This window comes from Carcharodon carcharias, chromosome 4 (genome assembly GCF_017639515.1).
Source record: "Carcharodon carcharias isolate sCarCar2 chromosome 4, sCarCar2.pri, whole genome shotgun sequence".
NCBI lineage: Eukaryota > Metazoa > Chordata > Chondrichthyes > Lamniformes > Lamnidae > Carcharodon > Carcharodon carcharias.
In genome coordinates this window covers 83,045,837-83,072,385 of record NC_054470.1, presented here as the reverse complement: position 1 = coordinate 83,072,385, position 26,549 = coordinate 83,045,837, and positions in this window count along the sequence as shown.

Genomic DNA, 26,549 nt, shown 5'->3' with positions numbered 1-26,549 from the left:
GAGAGAGCGAAGGGGAGGCAGGGCAACGTGGAGAGAGAGCAAAGGGGAGAGAGAGCGAAGGGGTGCGAGAGCGAAGGGGTGCGAGAGCGAAGAGGAGGGCGAGCGAAGGGCAGACAAACCAGGGGCAGAGGGAGTGAAGGGGAGAGAGAGTGACGGGGAGAGAGAACGAAGGGGAGGGAGTGCGAAGGGGAGAGAGAGTGAAGGGGATGGACAGCGAAGGGGAGGGAGAGCAAAGGGAAGAGAGAGAGACATGAGGAGCGAGAGCGAAGGGGAGAGAAAGCGAAGTGGAGAGAGAGTGAAGTGGAGAGAGAGCGAAGTGGAGAGAGAGCGAAGTGGAGAGAGAGCGAAGTGGAGAGAGAGCGAAGTGGAGAGAGAGCGAAGTGGAGAGAGAGCAAAGTGGAGAGAGAGCGAAGGGGAGAGAGAGCAAAGGGGAGAGAGAGCAAAGGGGAGAGAGAGCAAAGGGGAGAGAGAGCAAAGGGGAGAGAGAGCAAAGGGGAGAGAGAGCAAAGGGGAGAGAGAGCGAAGGGGAGAGAGAGCGAAGGGAGAGAGTGCGAAGGGGAGAGAGAGCGAAGGGGAGAGAGAGCGAAGGGGAGAGAGAGCGAAGGGGAGAGAGAGCGAATGGGTGCGAGAGCGAAGGGGAGGGAGAGCGAAGGGGAGGGAGAGCGAAGGGGACCATGAGCGAAGGGGAGTGAGAGCGAAAGGGAGAGAGAGTGCCACGGGGAGCGTGAGAGAGGGGGAGAGGGAGCGAATGGGAGAGAGAGCCATGGGACGTGAGAGCCACGGGGAGCTTTGAGGGAAGGGGAGCAAGACCGACGGGGAGGTAGAACGAAGGGGAGGGAGAACAGAAGGGAGGAGAGTGAAGGGGAGAGAGAGTGAAGGGGAGGGAGAGCGAAGGGGAGGGAGAGCGAAGGGGAGGGAGAGCGAAGGGGAGCATGAGCGAAGGGGAGGGAGAGCGAAGGGGAGCATGAGCGAAGGGGAGTGAGAGCAAAGGGAAGAGAGAGCCACGGGGAGTGAGAGCGACGGGGAGTGGGAGTGAAAGGGAGAGAGAGCCACGTGTGTGAGAGCCACAAGGAGTGAGAGCCACGGGGAGCAAGACCGACGGGGAGGGAGATCGAAGGGGAAGGAGAACTAAAGGGAGGAGAGCGAAGGGGATGGTGATAGAAGGGGAGGGAGAGCAAAGGGGAGGGAGATCGAAGGGAAGGGAAATCGAACTGGAGGGAAAGTGAAGGCGAGGGAGAGTGATGGGGAGGAAGAGCAACAGCTAGAGAGAGCGAAGGGGAGAGAGAGCGAAGGGGAGAGAGAGCGAAGGGGAGAGAGAGCGAAGGGGAGAGAGCGCGAAGGGGAGAGAGCGCGAAGGGGAGAGAGCGCAAAGGGGAGAGAGTGCAAAGGGGAGAGAGAGCGAAAGGGTGCGAGAATGAAGGGGGCAAGAGCGAAGGGCTGTGAGACTGAAGGGCAGAGACAGTGAAGGGGAGAGAGAGCGAAGGGGAGAGACAGCGAAGGGGAGAGAGGGTGAAGGTGCGAGAGAGCGAAGGTGTGCGAGAGCGAAGGGGTGCAGGGCGAATGGGAGGGCGAGCTAAGTGCAGAGAGACCGAAGGGCAGAGGGAGAGAAGTGGAGAGAGCACGAAGGGGAGGGAGAGCGAAGGGGAAGGAGAGCGAAGGGGAGGGAGAGTGAAGGGGAGGGAGAGCGAAGGGGAGGGAGAGCGAAGGGGAGGGAGAGCGAAAGGGAGAGAGAGAGCCATGGGGAGCGAGAGCGACGGAGAGAGGGAGCGAAGGGGAGAGAGAACGACGGGCTGTGAGAGACATGGGGAGTGAGAGTGAAGGGGAGCAAGACCAAAGGGGATGGAGAATGAAGGGAAGGGAGAACAAAAGGTAGGAGAGCGAAGGGGAGAGAGAGCGAAGGCGCGGTAAAGCGAAAAGGAGTGAGAACGAAGTGGAGCGAGAGCGAAGGGGAGAGAGAGCAAAGGGGTGAGAGAGCGAAGGGTAGAGAGAGTGAAGGGGAAAGAGTGCGAAGGGGAGGGAGAGCGAAGGGAAGAGAGAGAGCCACGGGGATCGAGAGCGACGGGGAGTGGGAGCGAAGGGGAGAGAGAGCTTAGGGGGGAGAGTGAAGGGGAGAGAGAGCGAAGGGGAGCGAGACCGACGGGGATGGAGAACGAAGGGGAAGGAGCACAAAAGGGAGGAGAGCGATGGGGAGAGAGAGGGACGGGGAGGGAGGGAGCCACGGGGAGCAAGAGTGACGGGGAGGAAGACCAACGAGGAGGGAGAGTGAAGGGGTGCGAGAACAAAAGTGAGGAGAGCGAAGGGGAGGGAGAGCGAAGGGGATGGAGAGCGAAGGGGAGGGAGAGCGAAGGGGAGGGAGAGCGAAGGGGAGGGAGAGCGAAGGGGAGGGAGAGCGAAGGGGAGGGTGAGTGAAGGGAAGAGAGAGAGCCACAGGGAGCGAGTGCAACGGGGAGTGGGAGCGAAGGGGAGAGAGAGCCACGGGTTTTGTGAGAGCCACAGGGAGGGAGAGCAAAGGGGAGCAAGACCGACGGGCAGGGAGATCGAAGGGGAGGGAGAACAAAAGGGAGGAGAGTGAAGGGGATGGTGATAGAAGGGGAGGTAGAGTGAAGGGAACGGAGATTGAAGGGAAGGAGGGAGAGTGAAGGCGAGAGAGAGTGAAGGTGAGGGAGAGAAACAGGTGGAGAGAGCGAAGGGAAGAGAGTGTGAAGGGGAGAGAGAGCGAAGGGGAGAGAGAGTGATGGGGAGAGAGAGCTACGGGGAGAGAGAGCTACGGGGAGAGAGAGCGATGGGAAGAGAGAGCGACGGGAAGAGAGAGCGACGGGAAGAGAGAGCGACGGGAAGAGAGAGCGACGGGAAGAGAGAGCGACGGGAAGAGAGAGCGACGGGAAGAGAGAGCGACGGGAAGAGAGAGCGACGGGGAGAGAGAGCGACGGGGAGAGAGAGCGACGGGGAGAGAGAGCGACGGGGAGAGAGAGCGACGGGGAGAGAGAGCGACGGGGAGAGAGAGCGACGGGGAGAGAGAGCGACGGGGAGAGATAGCGACGGGGAGAGAGAGCGACGGGGAGAGAGAGCGACGGGGAGAGAGAGCGACGGGGAGAGAGAGCGACGGGGAGAGAGAGCGACGGGGAGAGAGAGCGACGGGGAGGGAGAGCGAAGGGGAGGGAGAGCAAAGTGTAGAGAGACCAAAGGGGTGTGACAGCGAAAGGGGTGCGAGAGTGAAGAGGAGGGCGAGCGAAGGGCAGACAAACCGAAGGGCAGAGGGAGCGAAGGGGAGAAAGAGTGACGGGGAGAGAGAACGAAGGGGAGAGAGAACGAAGGGGAGCGAGAACGAAGGGGACAGAGAACCAAGGGGAAAGCGAGCGAAGGGGAGAGAAAGCGAAGGGGAGATAGAGCGAAGGGGAGATAGAGCGAAGGGGAGGAAGAGCGAAGGGGAGCATGAGCGAAAGGAAGTGAGATCGAAAGGGAGAGAGAGAGCCACGGGGAGCGAGAGCAATGGAGAGAGGGAACGAAGGGGATAGAGAGCCATGGGCTGTGAGAGACACGGGGAGCGAGAGTGAAGAGGAGCGAGACCGAAGGGGACAAAGAATGAAGGGAAGGGAGAACATAAGGGAGGAGATCGAAGGGGAGAGAGAGCGAAGGGGAGGGAGAGCGAAGGGGAGAGAGAGCGAAGGGGAGGGAGAGCGAAGGGGAGGGAGAGCAAAGGGAAGGGAGAGAGAAGGGAAGGGAGAGAGAAGGGAAGGGAGAGCGAAGGGGAGGGAGAGCGAAGGGGAGGGAGAGCGAAGGGGAGGGAGAGGAAAGGGGAGGGAGAGGAAAGGGGAGTGAGAGCGACGGGGAGTAGGTGCAAAGGGGAGAGAGAGTCACGGGCTGTGAGAGCCACGGGGAGCGAGAGCGAAGGGGAGCAAGACCGAAGGGGACGGAGAACGAAGGGGAGGGAGAACAAAAGGGAGGAGAGCGAAGGGGAGAGAGAGCGACGGGGAGGGAGAGAGCCACGGGGAGCGAGAGTGAAGAGGAGGAAGACCGACGGGGAGGGAGAATGAAGGGGTACGAGAACAAAAGTGAGGAGAGCCAAGGGGAGGGAGAGCCAAGGGTTGGGAGAGTGAAGGGGAGTGAGAGCGAAGGGAAGAGAGAGAGCCACAGGGAGCAAGTGCAACGGGGAGTGGGAGCAAAGGGGAGAGAGAGCCACGGATTTTGTGAGAGCGACGGGGAGTGAGAGCGAAGGGGAGCAAGACCGACGGGGAGGGAGATCGAAGGGGAGGCAGAACAAAAGGGAGGAGAGTGAAGGGGATGGTGATAGAAGGGGAGGTAGAGTGAATGGAACGGAGATCAAAGGGAAGGGAGATCGAAGGAGGGAGAGTGAAGGCGAGAGTGAGTGAAGGGGAGGGAGAGCAACAGGTAGAGAGACCGAAGGGGAGAGAGAGCGACGGGGAGAGAGAGCGAAAGGGGTGCGAGAGCTAACAGGAGGGCGAGCGAAGGGCAGACAAACCGACGGGCAGAGGGAGCGAAGGGGAGAAAAAGTGAAGGGGAGAGAGAACGAATGGGAGGGAGAACGAAGGGGAGAGAGAACGAACGGAAAAGCGAGCGAAGGGGGCAGAGAGCGAAGGGGAGAGAGAGCGAAGAGGAGAGAGAGCGAAGAGTTGCAAGAGCGAAGAGGAAGGAGAGCGAAGGGGAGCATGAGCGAAAGGAAGTGAGAGCGAAAGGGAGAGAGAGAGCCACGGGGAGCGAGAGCGAGGGAGAGAAGGAGCGAAGGGGATAGAGAGCCACGGGCTGTGAGAGACACGGGGAGCGAGAGCGAAGGGGAGCGAGACCGAAGGGAACAGAGAATGAAGGGAAGGGAGAACATAAGGGAGGAGATCGAAGGGGAGAGAGAGCGAAGGGGAGGGAGAGCGAAGGGGAGAGAGAGCGAAGGGGAGGGAGAGCGAAGGGGAGGGAGAGCGAAGGGGAGGGAGAGCAAACGGAAGGGAGAGCGAAGGGAAGGGAGAGCGAAGGGGAGGGAGAGCGAAGGGGAGGGAGAGCGAAGGGGAGGGAGAGCGAAGGGGAGGGAGAGCGAAGGGGAGGGAGAGCGAAGGGGAGGGAGAGCGAAGGGGAGGGAGAGCGAAGGGGAGGGAGAGGAAAGGGGAGCAAGAGTGATGGGGAGTAGGTGCGAAGGGGAGAGAGAGTCACGGGCTGTGAGAGCCACGGGGAGCGAGAGCGAAGGGGAGCAAGACCGAAGGGGACGGAGAACGAAGGGGACGGAGAACAAAAGGGAGGAGAGCGAAGGGGAGAGAGAGCGAGGGGGAGGGAGAGAGCCACAGGGAGCGAGAGTGAAGAGGAGGAAGACCGACGGGGAGGGAGAATGAAGGGGTGCGAGAACAAAAGTGAGGAGAGCGAAGGGGAGGGAGAGCAAAGGGGATGGAGAGCGAAGGGGAGGGAGAGCGAAGGGGAGTGAGAGTGAAGAGAAGAGAGAGAACCACAGGGAGCAAGTGTGACGGGGATTGGGAGCGAAGGGGAGAGAGAGCCACGGGTTTTGTGAGAGCCACGGGGAGTGAGAGCGAAGGGGAGCAAGAACAACGGGGAGGGAGATAGAAGGGGAGGGAGAAGAAAAGGGAGGAGAGTGAAGGGGATGGTGATAGAAGGGGAGGTAGAGTGAATGGAACGGAGATCGAAGGGAAGGGAGATCGAAGGAGGGAGAGCGACGGGGAGAGAGTGCGACGGGGAGAGAGAGCGACGGGGAGAGAGAGCGACGGGGAGAGAGAGCGACGGGGAGAGAGAGCGACGGGGAGAGAGAGCGACGGGGAGAGAGAGCGACGGGGAGAGAGAGCGACGGGGAGAGAGAGCGACGGGGAGAGAGAGCGACGGGGAGAGAGAGCGACGGGGAGAGAGAGCGACGGGGAGAGAAAGCGACGGGGAGAGAGAGCGACGGGGAGAGAGAGCGACGGGGAGAGAGAGCGACGGGGAGAGAGCGCGACGGGGAGAGAGAGCGACGGGGAGAGAGAGCGAAGGGGAGAGAGAGCAAAGGGGAGAGAGAGCAAAGGGGAGAGAGAGCGACGGGGAGAGAGAGCGACGGGGAGAGAGAGCGACGGGGAGAGAGAGCGACGGGGAGAGAGAGCGACGGGGAGAGAGAGCGACGGGGAGAGAGAGCGACGGGGAGAGAGAGCGACGGGGAGGGAGAGCGAAGGGGAGGGAGAGCAAAGTGTAGAGAGACCAAAGGGGTGTGACAGCGAAAGGGGTGCGAGAGTGAAGAGGAGGGCGAGCGAAGGGCAGACAAACCGAAGGGCAGAGGGAGCGAAGGGGAGAAAGAGTGACGGGGAGAGAGAACGAAGGGGAGAGAGAACGAAGGGGAGAGAGAACCAAGGGGAGAGAGAACCAAGGGGAAAGCGAGCGAAGGGGATAGAAAGCGAAGGGGAGAGAAAGCGAAGGGGAGATAGAGCGAATAGTTGCGAGAGCGAAGGGGAGGAAGAGCGAAGGGGAGCATGAGCGAAAGGAAGTGAGATCGAAAGGGAGAGAGAGAGCCACGGGGAGCGAGAGCAATGGAGAGAGGGAACGAAGGGGATAGAGAGCAAAGGGCTGTGTGAGACACGGGGAGCGAGAGTGAAGAGGAGCGAGACCGAAAGGGACAAAGAATGAAGGGAAGGGAGAACATAAGGGAGGAGATCGAAGGGGAGAGAGAGCGAAGGGGAGGGAGAGCGAAGGGGAGAGAGAGCGAAGGGGAGAGAGAGCGAAGGGGAGGGAGAGCGACGGGGAGAGAGAGCGACGGGGAGAGAGAGCGACGGGGAGAGAGAGCGAAGGGGAGGCAGGGCAACGTGGAGAGAGAGCAAAGGGGAGAGAGAGCGAAGGGGTGTGAGAGCGAAGGGGTGCGAGAGCGAAGAGGAGGGTGAGCGAAGGGCAGACAAACCAGGGGCAGAGGGAGTGAAGGGGAGAGAGAGTGACGGGGAGAGAGAACGAAGGGGAGGGAGTGCGAAGGGGAGAGAGAGTGAAGGGGATGGACAGCGAAGGGGAGGGAGAGCAAAGGGAAGAGAGAGAGACATGAGGAGCGAGAGCGAAGGGGAGAGAGAGCGAAGTGGAGAGAGAGCGAAGTGGAGAGAGAGCGAAGTGGAGAGAGAGCGAAGTGGAGAGAGAGCGAAGTGGAGAGAGAGCGAAGGGGAGAGAGAGCAAAGGGGAGAGAGAGCAAAGGGGAGAGACAGCGAAGGGGAGAGAGAGCGAAGGGAGAGAGTGCGAAGGGGAGAGAGAGCGAAGGGGAGAGAGAGCGAAGGGGAGAGAGAGCGAAGGGGAGAGAGAGCGAATGGGTGCGAGAGCGAAGGGGAGGGAGAGCGAAGGGGAGGGAGAGCAAAGGGGACCATGAGCGAAGGGGAGTGAGAGCGAAAGGGAGAGAGAGTGCCACGGGGAGCCTGAGCGAGGGGGAGAGGGAGCGAATGGGAGAGAGAGCCATGGGACGTGAGAGCCACGGGGAGCTTTGAGGGAAGGGGAGCAAGACCGACGGGGAGGTAGAACGAAGGGGAGGGAGAACAGAAGGGAGGAGAGTGAAGGGGAGAGAGAGTGAAGGGGAGGGAGAGCGAAGGGGAGGGAGAGCGAAGGGGAGGGAGAGCGAAGGGGAGGGAGAGCGAAGGGGAGGGAGAGCGAAGGGGAGCATGAGCGAAGGGGAGGGAGAGCGAAGGGGAGCATGAGCGAAGGGGAGTGAGAGCAAAGGGAAGAGAGAGCCACGGGGAGTGAGAGCGAGGGGGAGTGGGAGTGAAAGGGAGAGAGAGCCACGTGTGTGAGAGCCACAAGGAGTGAGAGCCATGGGGAGCAAGACCGACGGGGAGGGAGATCGAAGGGGAAGGAGAACTAAAGGGAGGAGAGCGAAGGGGATGGTGATAGAAGGGGAGGGAGAGCAAAGGGGAGGGAGATCGAAGGGAAGGGAAATCGAAGTGGAGGGAAAGTGAAGGCGAGGGAGAGTGATGGGGAGGAAGAGCAACAGCTAGAGAGAGCGAAGGGGAGAGAGAGCGAAGGGGAGAGAGAGCGAAGGGGTGAGAGAGCGAAGGGGAGAGGACGCGAAGGGGAGAGAGTGCAAAGGGGAGAGAGAGCGAAAGGGTGCGAGAATGAAGGGGGCAAGAGCGAAGGGCTGTGAGACTGAAGGGCAGAGACAGTGAAGGGGAGAGAGAGCGAAGGGGAGAGACAGCGAAGGGGAGAGAGGGTGAAGGTGCGAGAGAGCGAAGGTGTGCGAGAGCGAAGGGGTGCAGGGCGAATGGGAGGGCGAGCTAAGTGCAGAGAGACCGAAGGGCAGAGGGAGAGAAGTGGAGAGAGCATGAAGGGGAGGGAGAGCGAAGGGGAGGGAGAGCGAAGGGGAGGGAGAGCGAAGTGGAGGGAGAGCGAAAGGGAGAGAGAGCGAAAGGGAGAGAGAGCGAAAGGGAGAGAGAGAGCCACGGGGATCGAGAGCGACGGGGAGTGGGAGCGAAGGGGAGAGAGAGCTTAGGGGGGAGAGTGAAGGGGAGAGAGAGCGAAGGGGAGCGAGACCGACGGGGACGGAGAACGAAGGGGAAGGAGCACAAAAGGGAGGAGAGCGATGGGGAGAGAGAGGGACGGGGAGGGAGGGAGCCACGGGGAGCAAGAGTGACGGGGAGGAAGACCAACGAGGAGGGAGAGTGAAGGGGTGCGAGAACAAAAGTGAGGAGAGCGAAGGGGAGGGAGAGCGAATGGGATGGAGAGCGAAAGGGAGGGAGAGCGAAGGGGAGGGAGAGCGAAGGGGAGGGAGAGCGAAGGGGAGGGAGAGCGAAGGGGAGGGAGAGCGAAGGGAAGAGAGAGAGCCACAGGGAGCGAGTGCAACGGGGAGTGGGAGCGAAGGGGAGAGAGAGCCACGGGTTTTGTGAGAGCCACAGGGAGGGAGAGCAAAGGGGAGCAAGACCGACGGGCAGGGAGATCGAAGGGGAGGGAGAACAAAAGGGAGGAGAGTGAAGGGGATGGTGATAGAAGGGGAGGTAGAGTGAAGGGAACGGAGATTGAAGGGAAGGAGGGAGAGTGAAGGCGAGAGAGAGTGAAGGTGAGGGAGAGAAACAGGTGGAGAGAGCGAAGGGAAGAGAGTGTGAAGGGGAGAGAGAGCGAAGGGGAGAGAGAGTGATGGGGAGAGAGAGCTACGGGGAGAGAGAGCTACGGGGAGAGAGAGCTACGGGGAGAGAGAGCTACGGGGAGAGAGAGCTACGGGGAGAGAGAGCGACGGGAAGAGAGAGCGACGGGAAGAGAGAGCGACGGGAAGAGAGAGCGACGGGGAGAGGGAGCGACGGGGAGAGAGAGCGACGGGGAGAGAGAGCGACGGGGAGAGAGAGCGACGGGGAGAGAGAGCGATGGGGAGAGAGAGCGACGGGGAGAGAGAGCTACGGGGAGAGAGAGTGACGGGGAGGGAGAGCGAAGGGGAGGGAGAGCAAAGTGTAGAGAGAGCAAAGGGGTGTGACAGCGAAAGGGGTGCGAGAGTGAAGAGGAGGGCGAGCGAAGGGCAGACAAACCGAAGGGCAGAGGGAGCGAAGGGGAGAAAGAGTGACGGGGAGAGAGAACGAAGGGGAGAGAGAACGAAGGGGAGAGAGAACCAAGGGGAAAGCGAGCGAAGGGGAGAGAAAGCGAAAGGGAGATAGAGCGAAGAGATGCGAGAGCGAAGGGGAGGAAGAGCGAAGGGGAGCATGAGCGAAAGGGAGTGAGATCGAAAGGGAGAGAGAGAGCCACGGGGAGCGAGAGCAATGGAGAGAGGGAACGAAGGGGATAGAGAGCCAAGGGCTGTGAGAGACACGGGGAGCGAGAGTGAAGAGGAGCGAGACCGAAGGGGACAAAGAATGAAGGGAAGGGAGAACATAAGGGAGGAGATCGAAGGGGAGAGACAGCGAAGGGGAGGGAGAGCGAAGGAGAGAGAGAGCGAAGGGGAGAGAGAGCGAAGGGGAGGGAGAGCGAAGGGGAGGGAGAGCGAAGGGGAGGGAGAGCAAAGGGAAGGAAGAGAGAAGGGAAGGGAGAGAGAAGGGAAGGGAGAGCGAAGGGGAGGGAGAGCGAAGGGGAGGGAGAGTGAAGGGGAGGGAGAGGAAAGGGGAGGGAGAGGAAAGGGGAGTGAGAGCGACGGGGAGTAGGTGCAAAGGGGAGAGAGAGTCACGGGCTGTGAGAGCCACGGGGAGCGAGAGCGAAGGGGAGCAAGACCGAAGGGGACGGAGAACGAAGGGGAGGGAGAACAAAAGGGAGGAGAGCGAAGGGGAGAGAGAGCGACGGGGAGGGAGAGAGCCACGGGGAGCGAGAGTGAAGAGGAGGAAGACCGACGGGGAGGGAGAATGAAGGGGTACGAGAACAAAAGTGAGGAGAGCCAAGGGGAGGGAGAGCCAAGGGGAGGGAGATTGAAGGGGAGTGAGAGCGAAGGGAAGAGAGAGAGCCACAGGGAGCAAGTGCAACGGGGAGTGGGAGCAAAGGGGAGAGAGAGCCACGGATTTTGTGAGAGCGACGGGGAGTGAGAGCGAAGGGGAGCAAGACCGACGGGGAGGGAGATCGAAGGGGAGGGAGAACAAAAGGGAGGAGAGTGAAGGGGATGGTGATAGGAGGGGAGGTAGAGTGAATGGAACGGAGATCAAAGGGAAGGGAGATCGAAGGAGGGAGAGTGAAGGCGAGAGTGAGTGAAGGGGAGGGAGAGCAACAGGTAGAGAGACCGAAGGGGAGAGAGAGCGACGGGGAGAGAGAGCGAAAGGGGTGCGAGAGCTAACAGGAGGGCGAGCGAAGGGCAGACAAACCGAAGGGCAGAGGGAGCGAAGGGGAGAAAAAGTGAAGGGGAGAGAGAACGAATGGGAGGGAGAACGAAGGGGAGAGAGAACGAAGGGGAGAGAGAACGAAGGGGAGAGAGAACGAACGGAAAAGCGAGCGAAGGGGGCAGAGAGCGAAGGGGAGAGAGAGCGAAGAGGAGAGAGAGTGAAGAGTTGCAAGAGCGAAGGGGAGGAAGAGCGAAGGGGAGCATGAGCGAAAGGAAGTGAGAGCGAAAGGGAGAGAGAGAGCGAAGAGTTGCGAGAGCGAAGGGGAGGAAGAGCGAAGGGGAGCATGAGCGAAAGGAAGTGAGATCGAAAGGGAGAGAGAGAGCAACGGGGAGCGAGAGCAATGGAGAGAGGGAACGAAGGGGATAGAGAGCCAAGGGCTGTGAGAGACACGGGGAGCGAGAGTGAAGAGGAGCGAGACCGAAGGGGACAAAGAATGAAGGGAAGGGAGAACATAAGGGAGGAGATCGAAGGGGAGAGAGATCGAAGGGAAGGGAGATCGAAGGGGAGGGAGAGTAACGGCGAGGGAGAGTGATGGGGAGGGAGAGCAACAGGTAGAGAGAGCAAAGGGGAGAGAGTGCGAAGAGGTGAGAGGTCTATGGTGAGTGAGATCGATGGTGAGAGAGAGCGAAGGGGAAAGAGAGCGATGTGGTGCAAGAGCGAAGGGCAGAGAGACTGTAGGGCAGAGAGAGCGAAGGAGAGAGAGAGCAAAGAGGAGAGAGAGCAAAGGGGTGCAAGAGCGAAAGGGTGCGAGAGCGAAGGGGAGGGAGTGCGAAGGGGAGCATGAGCGAAGGGGAGTGAGAGCGAAGGGGAGAGAGAACGAAGGGTGCGAGAGCGAAGTGGAGGGAGAGCGAAGGGCAGAGAGACCGAAGGGCCGAGGGACCGAAGGGGAGAGAGAACGAAGGGCAGATAGAGCGAAGGGGAGAGAGAGAGAAGGGGAGAGAGAGTGAAGGAGTGCAAGAGCGAAGGGGAGGGAGAGCGAAGGGTAGCATGAGTGAAGGGGAGTGAGAGTGAAAGGGAGAGAGCCATGGGTAGCGAGAGCGATGGGGAGTGGGAGCGAATGGGAGAGAGAGCCAAGGGGTGTGAGCGCCACGGTGAGCGATAGCGAAGGGGAGAGAGAGCGAAGGGGAGAGAGAGCGAAGGGGAGAGAGAGCGAAGGGGAGAGAGAGCGAAGGGGAGAGAGAGCGAAGGGGAGAGAGGGCGAAGTGGAGAGAGGGCGAAGTGGAGAGAGAGCGAAGGTGAGAGAGAATGAAGGCGAGAGAGAGCGAAGGGGAGAGAGAGCGAAGGGGAGAGAGAGCGAAGGGGAGAGAGAGCGAAGGGGAGAGAGAGCGAAGGGGAGAGAGAGCGAAAGGGAGGAAGAGCAAAGGGGAGAGAGAGCAAAGGGGAGCGAGTGCGAAGAGGAGCGAGAGCGAAGGGGAGCGAGAGCGAAGGGGAGCGAGAGCAAAGGGGAGTGAAGGGGACCGAGAGCGAAGGAGAGTGAGAGCGAAGGAGAGAGAGAGCTAAGGGGAGAGAGAGCAAAGGGGTAGCGAGAGCGAAGGGGAGGGAGAGAGAAGGGAAGAGAGAGAGCCACGGGGATCGAGAGCGACGGGGAGTGGGAGAGAAGGGGAGAGAGAGTGAAGAGGAGAGAGAGTGAAGCGGAGAGAGTGCGGACAGGAGAGAGAGCGAAGGGGAGAGAGAGCGAAGGGGAGAGAGAGCGAAGGGGAGAGAGAGCGAAGGGGAGAGAGAGCAAACGGGAGAGAGAGGGAAGGGGTGCGAAAGCGACGGGGAGGGAGAGCGAAGGGGAGCATGAGCGAAGGGGAGCATGAGCGAAGGGCAGTGAGAGCGAAGGGGAGAGAGAGAGCCATGGGGAGCGAAGCGACGGGGTGAAGGAGCGAAGCGGAGAGAGAGAGACACGGGGAGCGAGAGCGAAGGGGAGCAAGAGCGACGGGGTGGGAGAATGAAGGGGTGCGAGAACAAAAGGGAGGAGAGCGAAGGGGAGGGAGAACGAAGGGCAGAGAGAGCGAAGGGGAGAGAGAGCGAAGGGGAGAGAGAGTGAACGAATGCAAGAGCGAAGGGGAGAGAGAGAGCGAAGGATAGCATGAGCGAATGGGAGTGAGAGTGAAAGGGAGAGAGCCATGGGGAGCAAGAGCAACGGGGAGTGGGAGCGAATGGGAGAGAGAGCCAAATGGTGTGAGAGCCATGGGGAGCGATAGCGAAGGGGAGCGAGAGCGAAGGGGAGAGAGAGCGAAGGGGAGAGAGAGCGAAGGGGAGAGAGAGCGAAGGGGAGCGAGACTGAAGGTATGAGAGAGCGAAGGGGAGAGAGAGCGAAGGGGAGAGAGAGCGAAGGGTTGCGAGAGCGAAGGGGAGGGAGAGCGAAAAGGAGCATGAGCGAAGGGGAGTGAGAGCGAAAAGGAGAGAGAGAGCCACGGGGAGAATGAGCGACGGGGAAAGGGAGCGAAGGCAAGAGAGAGCCATGGGTTGTGAGTGCCACGGGGAGCGAGAGTGAGGGGGAACAAAACTGATGGGGAGGGAGAACGAAGGGGAGGGAGAACTAAAGGGAGGAGAGTGAAGGGTAGGGAGAGCGAAGGGGAGGGAGAGCGAAGGGGAGGGAGAGCGAAGGGGAGGGAGAGCGAAGGGGAGGGAGAGCGAAGGGGAGGGAGAGCGAAGGGGAGGGAGAGCGAAGGGAAGGGAGAGCAAAGGGGAGGGAGAGCGAAGGGGAGGGACAGCGAAGGGGAGTGAGAGCGAAGGGGAGTGAGAGCGAAGGGGAGTGAGAGAGCCACAGGGAGCGAGAGCGACGGGGAGTTGGTGCGAAGGGGAGAGAGAGCCACGCGCTGTGAGAACCACGGGGAGCGAGAGCGAAGGGGAACAAGACCGACGGGGAGGGAGATCGAAGGGGTGGGAGAACAAAAGGGAGGCGAGCGAAGGGGATGTTGCTAGGAGGGGAAGGAGAGTGAAGGGGAGGGAGATCAAAGGGAAGGGAGATTGAAGGGGAGGGAGAGTGAAGGCGAGGGAGAGTGATGGGCAGGGACAGCAACAGGTAGAGAGAGCGAAGGGGAGAGAGAGCGAAGGGGTGAGAGAGCAAAGGGGAGAGAGAGCGAAGGGAAGAGAGAGAGCCACGGGGAGCAAGAGAGACAGGGAGTGGGAGCGAAGCGGAGAGAGAGCCACAGGGTGTAAGAACCACAGGGAGTGAGAGCGAAGGGGAGCAAGATCGACGGGGAGCGAGATCGAAGGGGAGGGAGAACAAAAGGGAGGAGATCAAAAGGGATGGTGATACAAGGGGAGGGAGAGCGAAGGGCAGGGAGATCGAAGGGAAGGGAGATCGAAGGGGAGGGAGAGTAACGGCGAGGGAGAGTGATGGGGAGGGAGAGCAACAGGTAGAGAGAGCAAAGGGGAGAGAGTGCAAAGAGGTGAGAGGTCTATGGTGAGTGAGATCGATGGTGAGAGAGAGTGAAGGGGAAAGAGAGCGATGTGGTGCAAGAGTGAAGGGCAGAGAGACTGTAGGGCAGAGAGAGCGAAGGGGAGAGAGAGCAAAGAGGAGAGAGAGCAAAGGGGTGCAAGAGCGAAAGGATGCGAGAGCGAAGGGGAGGGAGTGCGAAGGGGAGCATGAGCGAAGGGGAGTGAGAGCGAAGGGGAGAGAGAACGAAGGGGAGAGAGAACGAAGGGTGCGAGAGCGAAGTGGAGGGAGAGCGAAGGGCAGAGAGACCGAAGGGCCGTGGGACCGAAGGGGAGAGAGAACGAAGGGCAGATAGAGCGAAGGGGAGAGAGAGAGAAGGGGAGAGAGAGTGAAGGAGTGCAAGAGCGAAGGGGAGGGAGAGCGAAGGGTAGCATGAGTGAAGGGGAGTGAGAGTGAAAGGGAGAGAGCCATGGGTAGCGAGAGCGATGGGGAGTGGGAGCGAATGGGAGAGAGAGCCAAGGGGTGTGAGCACCACGGTGAGCGATAGCGAAGGGGAGAGAGAGCGAAGGGGAGAGAGAGCGAAGGGGAGAGAGAGCGAAGGGGAGAGAGAGCGAAGGGGAGAGAGAGCGAAGGGGAGAGAGGGCAAAGTGGAGAGAGAGCGAAGGCGAGAGAGAGCGAAGGGGAGAGAGAGCGAAGGGGAGAGAGAGCGAAGGGGAGAGAGAGCGAAGGGGAGAGAGAGCGAAGGGGAGAGAGAGCGAAGGGGAGAGAGAGCGAAGGGGAGAGAGCGAAGGGGAGAGAGAGCGAAGGGGAGAGAGAGCGAAAGGGAGAGAGAGCGAAAGGGGAGAGAGAGCGAAGGGGAGCGAGAGCGAAGAGGAGCGAAAGCGAAGGGGAGCGAGGGCGAAGGGGAGCGAGAGCGAAGAGGAGCGAGAGCGAAGGGGAGCGAGAGCAAAGGGGAGTGAAGGGGACCGAGAGCGAAGGAGAGTGAGAGCGAAGGAGAGAGAGAGCTAAGGGGAGAGAGAGCAAAGGGGTAGCGAGAGCGAAGGGGAGGGAGAGCGAAGGGAAGAGAGAGAGCCACGGGGATCGAGAGCGACGGGGAGTGGGAGAGAAGGGGAGAGAGAGTGAAGAGGAGAGAGAGAGAAGCGGAGAGAGAGCGGACAGGAGAGAGAGCGAAGGGGTGAGAGAGCGAAGGGGAGCATGAGCGAAGGGCATTGTGAGCGAAGGGGAGAGAGAGAGCCATGGGGAGCGAAGCGACGGGGTGAAGGAGCGAAGCGGAGAGAGAGAGACACGGGGAGCGAGAGCGAAGGGGAGCAAGAGTGACGGGGTGGGAGAATGAAGGGGTGCGAGAACAAAAGGGAGGAGAGCGAAGGGGAAGGAGAACGAAGGGCAGAGAGAGCGAAGGGGAGAGAGAGCGAAGGGGAGAGAGAGCGAAGGGGAGAGAGAGTGAAGGAATGCAAGAGCGAAGGGGAGAGTGAGAGCGAAGGATAGCATGAGCGAATGGGAGTGAGAGTGAAAGGGAGAGAGCCATGGGGAGCAAGAGCAACGGGGAGTGGGAGCGAATGGGAGAGAGAGCCAAATGGTGTGAGAGCCATGGGGAGCGATAGCGAAGGGGAGCGAGAGCGAATGGGAGAGAGAGCGAATGGGAGAGAGAGCGAAGGGGAGAGAGAGCGAAGGGGAGAGAGAGCGAAGGGGAGAGAGAGCGAAGGGGAGCGAGACCGAAGGTATGAGAGAGCGAAGGGGAGAGAGAGTGAAGGGGAGAGAGAGCGAAGGGTTGCGAGAGCGAAGGGGAGGGAGAGCGAAAAGGAGCATGAGCGAAGGGGAGTGAGAGCGAAAAGGAGAGAGAGAGCCACGGGGAGAATGAGCGACGGGGAAAGGGAGCGAAGGCGAGAGAGATCCATGGGTTGTGAGTGCCACGGGGAGCGAGAGTGAAGGGGAACAAAACCGATGGAGAGGGAGAACGAAGGGGAGGGAGAACTAAAGGGAGGAGAGTGAAGGGTAGGGAGAGCGAAGGGGAGGGAGAGCGAAGGGGAGGGAGAGTGAAGGGGAGGGAGAGCGAAGGGGAGGGAGAGTGAAGGGGAGGGAGAGCGAAGGGGAGGGACAGCGAAGGGGAGTGAGAGCGAAGGGGAGTGAGAGAGCCACAGGGAGCGAGAGCGACGGGGAGTTGGTGCGAAGGGGAGAGAGAGCCACGCGCTGTGAGAGCCACGGGGAGCGAGAGCGAAGGGGAACAAGACCGACGGGGAGGGAGATCGAAGGGGTGGGAGAACAAAAGGGAGGCGAGCGAAGGGGATGTTGCTAGGAGGGGAAGGAGAGTGAAGGGGAGGGAGATCAAAGGGAAGGGAGATCGAAGGGGAGGGAGAGTGAAGGCGAGGGAGAGTGATGGGCAGGGACAGCAACAGGTAGAGAGCGCGAAGGGGAGAGAGAGCGAAGGGGTGAGAGAGCGAAGGAGAGGGAGAGAAACGGGGAGAGAGTGCGAAGGGGAGAGTGAGTGAAGAGGTGAGAGATCGACGGTGAGAGAGAGCGAAGGGGAGAGGGAGTGAAGAGGAGAGAGACCGAAGGGGTGCGAGAGCGAAGGGGAGAGAGAGCAACGGGTAGTGGGAGCGAAGAGGAGAGAGAGCGAATCGGAGAGAGAGAGAAGTGGAGAGAGAACGAAGGGGAGAGAGAGCGAAGAGGAGAGAGAGCGAAGGGGAGAGAGAGCGAAGGGGAGAGAGAGAGAAGGGGAGAGAGCGAAGGGGAGGGAGAGCAAAGGGGAGCATGAGTGAAGGGAAGTGAGAGCAAAAGGGAGAGAGAGAGCCACGGGGAGCGAGAGCGAAGGGGAGAAAGAGCGAAGGGGAGAGAGAGCCACGGGTTGTGAGAGACACGGGGAGCGAGAGCAAAGGGGAGTGAGACCGACGGGGACGGAGAACGAAGGGGAGGGAGAACAAAAGGGAGGAGAGCGAAGGGGAGAGAAAGCGACGGGGAGGGAGAGAGCCACAGAGAACGAAAGTGAAGGTGAGCAAGACCGACGGGGAGGGAGAATGAAGGGGTGCGAGAACAAAAGTGAGGAGAATGAAGGGGAGGGAGAGCGAAGGGAAGGGAGAGCGAAGGGGATGGAGAACGAAGGGGATGGAGAGCGAAGGGAAGGGAGAGTGAAGGCGAGGGAGAGTGATGGGCAGGGACAGCAACAGGTAGAGAGAGCGAAGGGGAGAGAGAGCGAAGGGGTGAGAGAGCGAAGGAGAGGGAGAGAAACGGGGAGAGAGTGCGAAGGGGAGAGTGAGCGAAGAGGTGAGAGATCGACAGTGAGAGAGAGCGAAGGGGAGAGGGAGCAAAGAGGAGAGAGACCGAAGGGGTGCGAGACCGAAGGGGTGCGAGAGCGAAGGGGTGTGAGAGCGAAGGGGAGGGACAGTGAAGGGCAGAGAGACTGAAGGGCAGAGAGAGCGAAGGGGAAAGAGAGCGAAGGGGAGAGAGAGCGAAGGGGAGAGAGAGCGAAGGGGAGAGAGAGCGAAGGGGAGAGAGAGCGAAGGGGAGAGAGAGCGAAGGGGAGAGAGAGCGAAGGGGAGAGAGAGCGAAGGGGAGAGAGACCGAAGGGAAGAGTGAGCGAAGGGCAGAGAGAGCGAAGGGGAGAGAGAGCGATGCAGTGCGAGAGTGAAGTGGAGGAAGTGCGAAGGGGAGCATCAGCGAAGGGGAGTGAGAGCGAAGGGGAGAGAGAGACCCACGGGGAGTGTGAGAGACGGGGAGAGGGAGCGAAGGGGAGAGAGAGCCATGGGTTTTGAGACCCACGGGGAGTGAGACCGAAGGGGCGCAAGACCGACCGGGAGGGAGAATGAAAGGGAGGGAGAACAAAAGGGAGGAGAGCGAAGGTGAGAGAGAGCGAAGGGGAGGGAGAGCGAAGCGGAGCGAGAACGAAGGGGAGAGAGAGCGAAGGGGAGAGAGAGCGAAGGGGAGAGAGAGCGAAGGGGAGAGAGAGCGAAGGGGAGAGAGAGCGAAGGGGAGAGAGAGCTAAGGGGAGAGAGAGCGAAGGGGAGAGAGAGCGAAGGGGGGAGATAGTGAAGGGACAGCGAGAGCAAAGGGGAGCAAGACCGACGTGGAGGGAGATCGAAGGGGCGGGAGAACAAAAGGGAGGCGAGTAAAGGGGATGTTGCTAGGAGGGGAAGGAGAGTGAACAGGAGGGAGATCGAAGGGAAGGGAGATAGAAGGGGAGGGAGAGTGAAAGTGAGGGAGAGTGATGGGCAGGGACAGCAACAGGTAGAGAGAGCGAAGGGGAGAGAGAACGAAAGGGTGAGAGAGCGAAGGAGAGGGAGAGAAACGGGGAGAGAGTGCGAAGGGGAGAGCGAGCGAAGTGGTGAGAGATCGACGGTGAGAGAGAGCGAAGGAGAGAGGGATCAAAGAGGAGAGAGACCGAAGGGGTGCGAGAGCGAAGGGGTGCGAGAGCGAAGGGGTGCGAGAGCGAAGGGGTGCGAGAGCGAAGGGGTGCGAGAGCGAAGCGGTGCGAGAGCGAAGCGGTGCGAGAGCGAAGGGGTGCGAGAGCGAAGGGGTGCGAGAGCGAAGGGGTGCGAGAGCGAAGGGGTGCGAGAGCGAAGGGGTGCGAGAGCGAAGGGGAGGGACAGCGAAGGGGAGGGACAGCGAAGGGGAGTGAGAGCGAAGGGGAGTGAGAGAGCCACAGGGAGCGAGAGCGACGGGGAGTTGGTGCGAAGGGGAGAGAGAGCCACGCGCTGTGAGGACCATGGGGAGCGAGAGTGAAGGGGAACAAGACCGACGGGGAGGGAGATCGAAGGGGTGGGAGAACAAAAGAGAGGCGAGCGAAGGGGATGTTGCTAGGAGGGGAAGGAGAGTGAAGGGGAGGGAGATCAAAGGGAAGGGAGATCGAAGGGGAGGGAGAGTGAAGGCGAGGGAGAGTGATGGGCAGGGACAGCAACAGGTAGAGAGAGCGAAGGGGAGAGAGAGCGAAGGGGTGAGAGAGCAAAGGGGAGAGAGAGCGAAGGGAAGAGAGAGAGCCACGGGGAGCAAGAGAGACAGGGAGTGGGAGCGAAGCGGAGAGAGAGCCACAGGGTGTAAGAACCACAGGGAGTGAGAGCGAAGGGGAGCAAGATCGACGGGGAGCGAGATCGAAGGGGAGGGAGAACAAAAGGGAGGAGATCAAAAGGGATGGTGATACAAGGGGAGGGAGAGCGAAGGGCAGGGAGATCGAAGGGAAGGGAGATCGAAGGGGAGGGAGAGTAATGGCGAGGGAGAGTGATGGGGAGGGAGAGCAACAGGTAGAGAGAGCAAAGGGGAGAGAGTGCAAATAGGTGAGAGGTCTATGGTGAGTGAGATCGATGGTGAGAGAGAGTGAAGGGGAAAGAGAGCGATGTGGTGCAAGAGCGAAGGGCAGAGAGACTGTAGGGCAGAGAGAGCGAAGGGGAGAGAGAGCAAAGAGGAGAGAGAGCAAAGGGGTGCAAGAGCGAAAGGATGCGAGAGCGAAGGGGAGGGAGTGCGAAGGGGAGCATGAGCGAAGGGGAGTGAGAGCGAAGGGGAGAGAGAACGAAGGGGAGAGAGAACGAAGGGTGCGAGAGCGAAGTGGAGGGAGAGCAAAGGGCAGAGAGACCGAAGGGCCGTGGGACCGAAGGGGAGAGAGAACGAAGGGCAGATAGAGCGAAGGGGAGAGAGAGAGAAGGGGAGAGAGAGTGAAGGAGTGCAAGAGCGAAGGGGAGGGAGAGCGAAGGGTAGCATGAGTGAAGGGGAGTGAGAGTGAAAGGGAGAGAGCCATGGGTAGCGAGAGCGATGGGGAGTGGGAGCGAATGGGAGAGAGAGCCAAGGGGTGTGAGCACCACGGTGAGCGATAGCGAAGGGGAGAGAGAGCGAAGGGGAGAGAGAGCGAAGGGGAGAGAGAGCGAAGGGGAGAGAGGGCAAAGTGGAGAGAGAGCGAAGGCGAGAGAGAGCGAAGGGGAGAGAGAGCGAAGGGGAGAGAGAGCGAAGGGGAGAGAGAGCGAAGGGGAGAGAGAGCGAAGGGGAGAGAGAGCGAAGGGGAGAGAGAGCGAAGGGGAGAGAGAGCGAAGGGGAGAGAGCGAAGGGGAGAGAGAGCGAAGGGGAGAGAGAGCGAAAGGGAGAGAGAGCGAAAGGGGAGAGAGAGCGAAGGGGAGCGAGAGCGAAGAGGAGCGAAAGCGAAGGGGAGCGAGGGCGAAGGGGAGCGAGAGCGAAGAGGAGCGAGAGCGAAGGGGAGCGAGAGCGAAGGGGAGCGAGAGCAAAGGGGAGTGAAGGGGACCGAGAGCGAAGGAGAGTGAGAGCGAAGGAGAGAGAGAGCTAAGGGGAGAGAGAGCAAAGGGGTAGCGAGAGCGAAGGGGAGGGAGAGCGAAGGGAAGAGAGAGAGCCACGGGGATCGAGAGCGACGGGGAGTGGGAGAGAAGGGGAGAGAGAGTGAAGAGGAGAGAGAGAGAAGCGGAGAGAGAGCGGACAGGAGAGAGAGCGAAGGGGTGAGAGAGCGAAGGGGAGCATGAGCGAAGGGCATTGTGAGCGAAGGGGAGAGAGAGAGCCATGGGGAGCGAAGCGACGGGGTGAAGGAGCGAAGCGGAGAGAGAGAGACACGGGGAGCGAGAGCGAAGGGGAGCAAGAGTGACGGGGTGGGAGAATGAAGGGGTGCGAGAACAAAAGGGAGGAGAGCGAAGGGGAAGGAGAACGAAGGGCAGAGAGAGCGAAGGGGAGAGAGAGCGAAGGGGAGAGAGAGCGAAGGGGAGAGAGAGTGAAGGAATGCAAGAGCGAAGGGGAGAGTGAGAGCGAAGGATAGCATGAGCGAATGGGAGTGAGAGTGAAAGGGAGAGAGCCATGGGGAGCAAGAGCAACGGGGAGTGGGAGCGAATGGGAGAGAGAGCCAAATGGTGTGAGAGCCATGGGGAGCGATAGCGAAGGGGAGCGAGAGCGAATGGGAGAGAGAGCGAAGGGGAGAGAGAGCGAAGGGGAGACAGAGCAAAGGGGAGAGAGAGCGAAGGGGAGCGAGACCGAAGGTATGAGAGAGCGAAGGGGAGAGAGAGTGAAGGGGAGAGAGAGCGAAGGGTTGCGAGAGCGAAGGGGAGGGAGAGCGAAAAGGAGCATGAGCGAAGGGGAGTGAGAGCGAAAAGGAGAGAGAGAGCCACGGGGAGAATGAGCGACGGGGAAAGGGAGCGAAGGCGAGAGAGATCCATGGGTTGTGAGTGCCACGGGGAGCGAGAGTGAAGGGGAACAAAACCGATGGGGAGGGAGAACGAAGGGGAGGGAGAACTAAAGGGAGGAGAGTGAAGGGTAGGGAGAGCGAAGGGGAGGGAGAGCGAAGGGGAGGGAGAGTGAAGGGGAGGGAGAGCGAAGGGGAGGGAGAGTGAAGGGGAGGGAGAGCGAAGGGGAGGGACAGCGAAGGGGTGAGAGAGCGAAGGAGAGGGAGAGAAACGGGGAGAGAGTGCGAAGGGGAGAGTGAGTGAAGAGGTGAGAGATCGACGGTGAGAGAGAGCGAAGGGGAGAGGGAGTGAAGAGGAGAGAGACCGAAGGGGTGCGAGAGCGAAGGGGAGAGAGAGCGACGGGTAGTGGGAGCGAAGAGGAGAGAGAGCGAATCGGAGAGAGAGAGAAGTGGAGAGAGAACGAAGGGGAGAGAGAGCGAAGAGGAGAGAGAGCGAAGGGGAGAGAGAGCGAAGGGGAGAGAGAGAGAAGGGGAGAGAGCGAAGGGGAGGGAGAGCAAAGGGGAGCATGAGTGAAGGGAAGTGAGAGCAAAAGGGAGAGAGAGAGCCACGGGGAGCGAGAGCGAAGGGGAGAAAGAGCGAAGGGGAGAGAGAGCCACGGGTTGTGAGAGACACGGGGAGCGAGAGCAAAGGGGAGTGAGACCGACGGGGACGGAGAACGAAGGGGAGGGAGAACAAAAGGGAGGAGAGCGAAGGGGAGAGAAAGCGACGGGGAGGGAGAGAGCCACGGAGAACGAAAGTGAAGGTGAGCAAGACCGACGGGGAGGGAGAATGAAGGGGTGCGAGAACAAAAGTGAGGAGAATGAAGGGGAGGGAGAGCGAAGGGAAGGGAGAGCGAAGGGGATGGAGAGCGAAGGGGATGGAGAGCGAAGGGAAGGGAGAGTGAAGGCGAGGGAGAGTGATGGGCAGGGACAGCAACAGGTAGAGAGAGCGAAGGGGAGAGAGAGCGAAGGGGTGAGAGAGCGAAGGAGAGGGAGAGAAACGGGGAGAGAGTGCGAAGGGGAGAGTGAGCGAAGAGGTGAGAGATCGACAGTGAGAGAGAGCGAAGGGGAGAGGGAGCAAAGAGGAGAGAGACCGAAGGGGTGCGAGACCGAAGGGGTGCGAGAGCGAAGGGGTGTGAGAGCGAAGGGGAGGGACAGTGAAGGGCAGAGAGACTGAAGGGCAGAGAGAGCGAAGGGGAAAGAGAGCGAAGGGGAGAGAGAGCGAAGGGGAGAGAGAGCGAAGGGGAGAGAGAGCGAAGGGGAGAGAGAGCGAAGGGGAGAGAGAGCGAAGGGGAGAGAGAGCGAAGGGGAGAGAGACCGAAGGGAAGAGTGAGCGAAGGGCAGAGAGAGCGAAGGGGAGAGAGAGCGATGCAGTGCGAGAGTGAAGTGGAGGAAGTGCGAAGGGGAGCATCAGCGAAGGGGAGTGAGAGCGAAGGGGAGAGAGAGACCCACGGGGAGTGTGAGAGACGGGGAGAGGGAGCGAAGGGGAGAGAGAGCCATGGGTTTTGAGACCCACGGGGAGTGAGACCGAAGGGGCGCAAGACCGACCGGGAGGGAGAATGAAAGGGAGGGAGAACAAAAGGGAGGAGAGCGAAGGTGAGAGAGAGCGAAGGGGAGGGAGAGCGAAGCGGAGCGAGAACGAAGGGGAGAGAGAGCGAAGGGGAGAGAGAGCGAAGGGGAGAGAGAGCGAAGGGGAGAGAGAGCGAAGGGGAGAGAGAGCTAAGGGGAGAGAGAGCGAAGGGGAGAGAGAGCGAAGGGGGGAGATAGTGAAGGGACAGCGAGAGCAAAGGGGAGCAAGACCGACGTGGAGGGAGATCGAAGGGGCGGGAGAACAAAAGGGAGGCGAGTAAAGGGGATGTTGCTAGGAGGGGAAGGCGAGTGAACAGGAGGGAGATCGAAGGGAAGGGAGATAGAAGGGGAGGGAGAGTGAAAGTGAGGGAGAGTGATGGGCAGGGACAGCAACAGGTAGAGAGAGCGAAGGGGAGAGAGAACGAAAGGGTGAGAGAGCGAAGGAGAGGGAGAGAAACGGGGAGAGAGTGCGAAGGGGAGAGCGAGCGAAGTGGTGAGAGATCGACGGTGAGAGAGAGCGAAGGAGAGAGGGATCAAAGAGGAGAGAGACCGAAGGGGTGCGAGAGCGAAGGGGTGCGAGAGCGAAGGGGTGCGAGAGCGAAGGGGTGCGAGAGCGAAGGGGTGCGAGAGCGAAGCGGTGCGAGAGCGAAGCGGTGCGAGAGCGAAGGGGTGCGAGAGCGAAGGGGTGCGAGAGCGAAGGGGTGCGAGAGCGAAGGGGTGCGAGAGCGAAGGGGAGGGACAGCGAAGGGGAGGGACAGCGAAGGGGAGGGACAGCGAAGGGGAGTGAGAGCGAAGGGGAGTGAGAGAGCCACAGGGAGCGAGAGCGATGGGGAGTTGGTGCGAAGGGGAGAGAGAGCCACGCGCTGTGAGGACCATGGGGAGCGAGAGTGAAGGGGAACAAGACCGACGGGGAGGGAGATCGAAGGGGTGGGAGAACAAAAGAGAGGCGAGCGAAGGGGATGTTGCTAGGAGGGGAAGGAGAGTGAAGGGGAGGGAGATCAAAGGGAAGGGAGATCGAAGGGGAGGGAGAGTGAAGGCGAGGGAGAGTGATGGGCAGGGACAGCAACAGGTAGAGAGAGCGAAGGGGAGAGAGAGCGAAGGGGTGAGAGAGCAAAGGGGAGAGAGAGCGAAGGGAAGAGAGAGAGCCACGGGGAGCAAGAGAGACGGGGAGTGGGAGCGAAGCAGAGAGAGAGCCACAGGGTGTAAGAACCACAGGGAGTGAGAGCGAAGGGGAGCAAGATCGACGGGGAGCGAGATCGAAGGGGAGGGAGAACAAAAGGGAGGAGATCAAAAGGGATGGTGATACAAGGGGAGGGAGAGCGAAGGGCAGGGAGATCGAAGGGAAGGGAGATCGAAGGGGAGGGAGAGTAACGGCGAGGGAGAGTGATGGGGAGGGAAAGCAACAGGTAGAGAGAGCAAAGGGGAGAGAGTGCGAAGAGGTGAGAGGTCTATGGTGAGTGAGATCGATGGTGAGAGAGAGCGAAGGGGAAAGAGAGCGATGTGGTGCAAGAGCGAAGGGCAGAGAGACTGTAGGGCAGAGAGAGCGAAGGAGAGAGAGAGCAAAGAGGAGAGAGAGCAAAGGGGTGCAAGAGTGAAAGGGTGCGAGAGCGAAGGGGAGGGAGTGCGAAGGGGAGCATGAGCGAAGGGGAGTGAGAGCGAAGGGGAGAGAGAACGAAGGGTGCGAGAGCGAAGTGGAGGGAGAGCGAAGGGCAGAGAGACCGAAGGGCCGAGGGACCGAAGGGGAGAGAGAACGAAGGGCAGATAGAGCGAAGGGGAGAGAGAGAGAAGGGGAGAGAGAGTGAAGGAGTGCAAGAGCGAAGGGGAGGGAGAGCGAAGGGTAGCATGAGTGAAGGGGAGTGAGAGTGAAAGGGAGAGAGCCATGGGTAGCGAGAGCGATGGGGAGTGGGAGCGAATGGGAGAGAGAGCCAAGGGGTGTGAGCGCCACGGTGAGCGATAGCGAAGGGGAGAGAGAGCGAAGGGGAGAGTGAGCGAAGGGGAGAGTGAGCGAAGGGGAGAGAGAGCGAAGGGGAGAGAGAGCGAAGGGGAGAGAGGGCGAAGTGGAGAGAGAGCGAAGGTGAGAGAGAATGAAGGCGAGAGAGAGCGAAGGGGAGAGAGAGGGAAGGGGAGAGAGAGCGAAGGGGAGAGAGAGCGAAGGGGAGGGAGAGCAAAGGGGAGAGAGAGCGAAGGGGAGAGAGGGCAAAGTGGAGAGAGAGCGAAGGTGAGAGAGAATGAAGGCGAGAGAGAGCGAAGGGGAGAGACATCGAAGGGGAGAGAGAGCGAAGGGGAGAGCGAGCAAAGGGGAGAGAGAGCGAAGGGGAGCGAGAGCGAAGAGGAGCAAGAGCGAAGGGGAGCGAGAGCGAAGGGGAGTGAGAGCGAAGAGGAGCGAGAGCGAAGAGGAGCGAGAGCGAAGGGGAGCGAGAGCAAAGGGGAGTGAAGGGGACCGAGAGCGAAGGAGAGTGAGAGCGAAGGAGAGAGAGAGCTAAGGGGAGAGAGAGCTAAGGGGAGAGAGAGCAAAGGGGTAGCGAGAGCGAAGGGGAGGGAGAGCGAAGGGAAGAGAGAGAGCCACGGGGATCGAGAGCGACGGGGAGTGGGAGAGAAGGGGAGAGAGAGTGAAGAGGAGAGAGAGTGAAGCGGAGAGAGAGCGGACAGGAGAGAGAGCGAAGGGGTGAGAGAGCGAAGGGGAGAGAGAGCGAAGGGGAGAGAGAGCGAAGGGGAGAGAGAGCGAACGGGAGAGAGAGAGCCATGGGGAGCGAAGCGACGGGGTGAAGGAGCGAAGCGGAGAGAGAGAGACACGGGGAGCGAGAGCGAAGGGGAGCAAGAGTGACGGGGTGGGAGAATGAAGGGGTGCGAGAACAAAAGGGAGGAGTGCGAAGGGGAAGGAGAACGAAGGGGAGAGAGAGCGAAGGGGAGAGAGAGTGAAGGAATGCAAGAGCGAAGGGGAGAGAGAGAGCGAAGGATAGCATGAGCGAATGGGAGTGAGAGTGAAAGGGAGAGAGCCATGGGGAGCAAGAGCAACGGGGAGTGGGAGCGAATGGGAGAGAGAGCCAAATGGTGTGATAGCCATGGGGAGCGATAGCGAAGGGGAGCGAGAGCGAATGGGAGAGAGAGCGAAGGGGAGAGAGAGCGAAGGGGAGAGAGAGCGAAGGGGAGAGAGAGCGAAGGGGAGAGAGAGCGAAGGGGAGCGAGAGCGAAGGGGAGCGAGACCGAAGGTATGAGAGAGCGAAGGGGAGAGAGAGCGAAGGGTTGCGAGAGCGAAGGGGAGGGAGAGCGAAAAGGAGCATGAGCGAAGGGCAGTGAGAGCGAAAAGGAGAGAGAGAGCCACGGGGAGAATGAGCGACGGGGAAAGGGAGCGAAGGCAAGAGAGAGCCATGGGTTGTGAGTGCCATGGGGAGCGAGAGTGAAGGGGAACAAAACCGATGGGGAGGGAGAACGAAGGGCAAGGAGAACTAAAGGGAGGAGAGTGAAGAGTAGGGAGAGCGAAGGGGAGGGAGAGCGAAGGGGAGGGAGAGCGAAGGGGAGGGAGAGCGAAGGGGAGGGACAGCGAAGGGGAGTGAGAGCGAAGGGGAGTGAGAGAGGCACAGGGAGCGAGAGCGACGGGGAGTTGGTGCGAAGGGGAGAGAGAGCCACGCGCTGTGAGAGCCACGGGGAGCGAGAGCGAAGGGGAACAAGACCGACGGGGAGGGAGATCGAAGGGGTGGGAGAACAAAAGGGAGGCGAGCGAAGGGGATGTTGCTAGGAGGGGAACGAGAGTGAAGGGGAG